This window comes from Rhinolophus ferrumequinum, chromosome 22 (genome assembly GCF_004115265.2).
Source record: "Rhinolophus ferrumequinum isolate MPI-CBG mRhiFer1 chromosome 22, mRhiFer1_v1.p, whole genome shotgun sequence".
Taxonomy (NCBI): Eukaryota; Metazoa; Chordata; class Mammalia; order Chiroptera; family Rhinolophidae; genus Rhinolophus; species Rhinolophus ferrumequinum.
In genome coordinates, this window is record NC_046305.1 from 2,667,995 (window position 1) to 2,673,994 (window position 6,000).

Below are 6,000 nucleotides of genomic sequence, written 5' to 3' on the forward strand. Positions count from 1 at the left end.
CGAAGATGGAACACTGAAGACAAAACACAGAAGACGTCTTGCTGGACCAGACTGGAGCAGGTGGAGCAGATCAGAGCAGAGCTGTCTAGCAGGACAGGGGCCTTGTCCCAGGGCTGCCCCACAGCCGTGCTGCCTCAGAGCTGAGCTGTTTCCTTCTTCACTGCACCCCAAATTAGGGATTCCCATGGGCGTCGAATTGGAGCCAACAACCATCGGTTGACAATGTCATTTAATGTCAGTCTCATCAGGCAGCCTGGAGCCACGGGGGAGCCTGGGCTTTGGGGTCAGACAGATGGGCTTTGGGATCTGGCTTTACCATATTTCCTGTTGACCTTGGGTGAGCCACTTCACCTCTGGGAGCCTTGGTCTCTTCATGCCAACATGGGGGCCACGAGAATACCGTCGTCTGTGTGCTGCGTGCTCACCACGAGTTCTTTCTTTACCATTCCAGGCATGAAGCCCACCCCCAGCTCCGAGGCTAGAAATAATGGGACTGCAAAGATCACGAAAGTCTTAGGAAAGGGTCAGAGGGATTTTGCGTCGAGACACTGACACAAAGGTGGAGGTTACTTGGGGGCAGGAGAGATGATTCTAGTCCGAGCTTTGTGGTCCGGTGCGCTCATCGCAGTTCTGTCACGGTGGGTGGTCTTGGACAAGCGTTTCTCCTCTCTCCTTGGTTTTCTAACATTGCGAGCCTGTTGTGGAGATTAGGGACGTGGAAGAACTCCTGCCCGTGGCCTCCCACACTCACAAATATTTGCTGAATGTTGAATGATAGGGTAGTGATCATTTATTAAAGGGGGCTATCTCTCTGTGTCTCAATTTCCTTATCTGAAAAAGGAAATTACCATTTTTGATTCTGTGTTCTTTGTAGTTTAGGTAAACAGGTTTTTTTTCCTTTTTGGCGTTTGCTGTTCCAGGGACCAAACTTTAAGACGGGAACTCTACAGCTTGAGCCGGTTCTGAGGCGTTCACAGAGGCTGGGCCTTGGTAGCTGCCAGCCCCCAGCTTTTGTTGGCAGAGCAGCCTAGGCACGTCCTGCCCAGGGAGGTGCCGCCTGAATGGGGTGGGGGAAGGGGCTTCTCCGGGAGGACAGATGGCCGTCCTTGGCCTGACACTGACTCCTGAGCGAAAACCCCAGGGACACCTCGCTCCAGACAGGAGGAAACCCAGCTATGTGCTCTGAGAGCCAATGCACTGTCCAAGGACACACCCAAAATAGTGGCCACGTGACAGAGGCCCCGCCCCAGGGAGTCAGCTGTTGCCGACATTCCTCCCCTCCTCTCAAACCTACTTTCTTCCGTTTGAAAACCCGACTCATGCTTGTTCCAGGCAGGCTCGGGAGCTGCGCCACCTAACCTCCCTTCACCTCACTGATGTCACCCCGTTTCCCTCTTATTCTCCTTTCCTCCCTTCCGTCTTGTAAGGAGAAAACCATCTGGAGCTGTCACCTGAGAGTGACAGGCGAGGTTCCTGAACAACCATGGGCTGTTCAGTTTCTGCTCCTCAGGAGGTTTCCGGAGCTTCACTTCTCTTAGACCTAGAAGGGTATGTCCAGTAACACACTGCCTCTGCATGACTCCAGGGGACCACGCCATGCACATGGGGTCCCCTGGGGCTGTGGGCAGCTGGAGCCCCTGCCACGGCCGGTGCAAGCGTCTCACGTCGTCCTGCAGTGCAGGAGTTGTTGCCCTCAGGCTGCAGGTGAGGAAGCTGAAGAAGAGATCGACCAGCGTATCCAGGGACAAAACTGCAGGACCTGGAAGTGGCGAGCCAGCTTTGCTCTCCGTCCGCCTGACGCCAGCTCATGCTGTCTGTCACACCCCATCCTCCAAGGTTTAACTTTTAAAACCCGACTTCAGCCCCTCACCTACATGCCATCTCCGACCACGTGTGTGCAAAGTGGCACACCTGCGGAAAATTAACCGCCGCCACCGGCACAAGCCATGGCAGTAGATGTCCCATCTGGGAGACCTGGCATCTAGTCCCCACGCTGCCACTCCAGCTGTGTGTGTGATCTTGGGAGTCACTGCCTGTCTGGGAAGTCACAGGCCTCCGCTTTGCCTGTTTGCCAAGAGAACTGGTTGCCTGAGTGATTTCCAGGGTGGTCCCTTCAGCCCCAACCTTCTGAATGCTTTGGGCCAAGCAGCTTGATTTATTGATCCTTCTGTAGTGTGTTCCAGAACACAGCTGGCTGGGGTGTAGCTGCCCACAGAAAAGAGTTGTGCTGTGTGTTTCTGGAAGGCCAGCAGTTGCTGGAAAGCGTTGAGTATTTGAGATATGAGTGTAGACACACCGTGCTCTGCGTGCCGCATGCCTCCGCACTCGTGCCTCCTGGGTTTCCTCAGCTATGACATGGTGACCATACAGCCATCGTGTGCAGTGTACACCTGGAAGGTAGTGGGAGCAGAGGCAAGGGGAGGGCTGCGGGGCCGCCTGGATGGTTCGGCCCATCTGGTCCAAAGCGGTGGTCCCTGATCCTGAGAGCATGCTGGTGGCAGCTGAGGCTGCCTCTGTTCTATAGAGGAGAAGACAGAAACTCAGAAAGTGTCATAACTGGGCCAGTCACTGAGTCTGACTGGGAGCCCGGGCCGGGCCTCTGCGTGCCGGGCACTCTGGGGGCGCTGGGTACATTTTAGGTGGTGGCCCGGTATTCACTAAGTTTAATGGTTATGTTTTTTATTTGACAGTATATTAGGAAAATATAACACATAAAACTTGCTGTTTCGTAGCTATTGCTTTGGAAGAGTCTAAATACACCAGTGAATTGATCTCAGTTCTATTTAAAGAAAAGGCTTAAGTTGGTCCAGGTGAAATGGCAAAAATCATGAAGGTGGGACCATCACAGATGCCTGAGGTGTGGGGACACTGACAGATGATGCGGCTGTGTCCACAGAGTCCATGGGGACAGCAGGACTGGCTCCGAGCCTCCAGCACCTTGTGTCTGGCTCTGGGCCCCTGAAGCCCAGTGAAGGGGAGGAGCCGACCCCCACCTGGCCACCCCCACCTGTTCGCTCGCTCGTCCTGGCAGACTGGGGGTGGGGGCAGCGCAATGCATGTCTTTAATCTCTGGGTGTCATGTCTTCAGGGCGGGCTCTCCCTCTGCCACCCTTGGGACTCCAGGCCCGTGTCCCTGGTTTACAGCCTGGCCTTCCCCAAGGTCAAGCCCTCAGAAGTCCATAGCCTGGTCCTCAGTGGCATCAGAGCCCAGAGCTCCCACTGCAGGACGGTTCTGTGCCAGCCCACAGGGGACAGGAGGTCAAGACATGCCGTCGCACAGCTTTTCATGGTCCGTTGGTGGCTCAGTGGCTGCTTTGCGATGTTCAAACTGAGAGTAGAGTGACACCTGCTGTCTGGTGTGGTTCTAGGAACCCGGGGATTCCGGGTCTGAGCTCATCTGTCCTCCCAAAACCAGCTTCCCCTCCCTGCACGCCCCTGTCCAGGTGCAGGCCACCGGGCCAGTGTCACCAGTCACTTCCCTCGCTTCTCCTGCGGCCCAGTCTGTCCCCAAGGCGGTCAGCGTGACTTGTGTTGATTTTAGAATCTTGCCTCTTGTTGGCTCATATTCACTCTCCCGGTGTCCTTGCCCGCACGTCACCGTCCGGTTAACGTTCTCAAGCACAGGGCCGAAGCCTGGCCCTCCCTCCCCAGCTCCCCACAGCCTGCCCGTGAGGGGCCCCAGGAGTCCCATGGCAGCCCCGTCCTCCAGTCACACTCTGGGCTTCCTGCAGCTTCCACCTGCGTGGGCCACTGTCTCAGAGAAGTAGAGAGAGACAAATAATAGGAGAGGTGAGAGGGACAGAAGTGCCCCGAGGGGATGAAAGGCAGAGGTGAAGGAGCCTGTGCCAGGAGGCGTGACAAGCTCTGCAGCCACTGGACACCTTGGTTTCCCAGGAACCACTCCCTCCCTCACCAGCTTCATGAATAGGTGCCATCACTGTTCCCATGTTACAGACAGGGACACTGAGGCCCGGAAGGCGATGGGCTCATGTCACAGCCAGGAGGCTGTACCACCTGGAGCCTGCTCTGTAGCTGCCCCACCAGGCAGGGCCAGCAGGGGTCATCCAGCGCCCCGCAGGAGGCAGGGTGCGCCTGGCTCAGGGGGGGCGGGAGAGGGAAGCTGGAAGTGTCCCTGCTGACAGACCAGAGGGCAGCATAGGAAGTGTCTCTGTCTCGTCATCATCCAGCTCCCTTTCCATCTACCGGGAGTCAGCCTGAGGGGCACCTGGGTCTCCCGCTCCTCTATGTGCAATCCTGGAACGTGCTGGTGGCCACAAGGGGCACTTGTGGGGGTCCTGGGGGACAGCAAAACTGGGGTTACACCTGCTAACACTCCCCAGAGACAGGCTGCTTTCTAGGTTTTGCAGAATAAACTATGTATAAGTCAAACAATCATTCTTTTTATTTCTCTGGCAGCCGTGCGGCCAGAGATCCCAGGTCTCAGCTTCGACAGCACTTGGGAGGGGCCGTGTGACATCCTCCCCGAAGACCTTAGGCAGAGGTGATGGTGTGTCACCTCCGGCTGAGCTGGCTGAGTTCCAGGTACGTGACCGTTCATCTGCCTGTCACCTGGCTGCAGGCAGAGCGTCCAGTGGAGGTGACAGGAGGAACCTGGTCCTGAGTCACCCGTTTAGAAGACAGCGGCTGCCCAGAGGAGCTGCGTGGCCAGGAACGTCCACTTCAAATTTGTGTGAGTGAGAAACCAGCTTTGCCTGTGCTCGGTTACTGACATTCGGGGCTGTGACCCCGGCTCCCAGCTGCCCTGGCTCAGCCAGTCTCTTCCTTAGCGCAAGAGACTCACGGGGTAACCGGGGACAGCCCGTTGGTCACACACGTGACACAAACCCCGAGGCCTGAATCCCACACCTCACAGGTGGGATCAGATCAGCGTCTCCAGCGGCCCTGCATGGACCCGCGGCCCAGAGCTGGCGACACACGCCAGCCTGGCTGTGCAGTCAGGTGCGTCCCTTCCTCCATGAGTGTCAGCTGGCCTACAGGGTGTGAGCCTCACGTATGACGCAGGACACCGCACAGGGCTGTGGGGACAGATAATACAGCAGCTCTGTGTGTGTCAGTGGCTGGCCGAGAAAGGCCACAGTTTCTGGATGTCTCTCGGGGACAAACATGACGGCACCCTGTCCTCTGGCTCTCAGGTAACAGTGAAGCCGGCGGTGCAGGCGTCCCTGCTGTCACTGCTGCTCAGGGGCTCCCAGTGTCCTGACTCTTCCTCTAGGGCTCCCTCCATCCAAGACCCCCCTGTCAGCCCCTCCCCCCTGCCCCTCTGCTCTAGGGAGGCATCTCGTCCTCGCTGAGCACTCTGTGTCCTGAACACTTGTCCTCTCTGGTCCTTGGATGGGAGGGCAGCCCTGGGGCTCCTAGGACCTCGAGGGAGGGAACCAGCCATGTGTCACCTGGCCACTCCCCTCTGCTCTCACATTCAAGTTCAGGTTCTGGAGAGGCCCCTGGAAGCAGGCACTTGGCAGGCCCTGTGTGTCCCCAGCTGTCCCAGGGCCCGGGCCGGACCTGGTCTTTGCTTCTGAGAGAGTCAGGGGTACTTGTGTTGAGATGAATTACATATGCGCCATGTTTCATGATCTTTAAAACAAATGGAAAGCTCAATTACTCTGCCCATTGGGGTGCGGGTGGCTGGGGGTTCAGGGATGTCAGCAGGTTGCCACTACTCAGTTAGGCCACTAGAGGGCACCAGAGACGGCTTTGCAGCCTGGAGAACAGAGGCTGAAGGGGAACCAGACAGGTCCTGGGACCAGGCGGCTGGCAGCTGTGACTGGAGCAGAGCCAGGGCTCAGCTGGGAGGCCCTGCCAGGGGCACAGCCCTGCTGAATTCTGCGAGGCCGCTGGCCGGTAGCCAGGTTACTGGGGTCAGGCCAGGACCTGGAAGCCTGAGTTCCAGCTCCAGCTGGCTGTGTGGCCTTTCAAAAGTCACTTAACGTCTCTGGGCTTTAGTTTCCTTTATGTGGAAGGATGGGGTGGGAGGAGCTG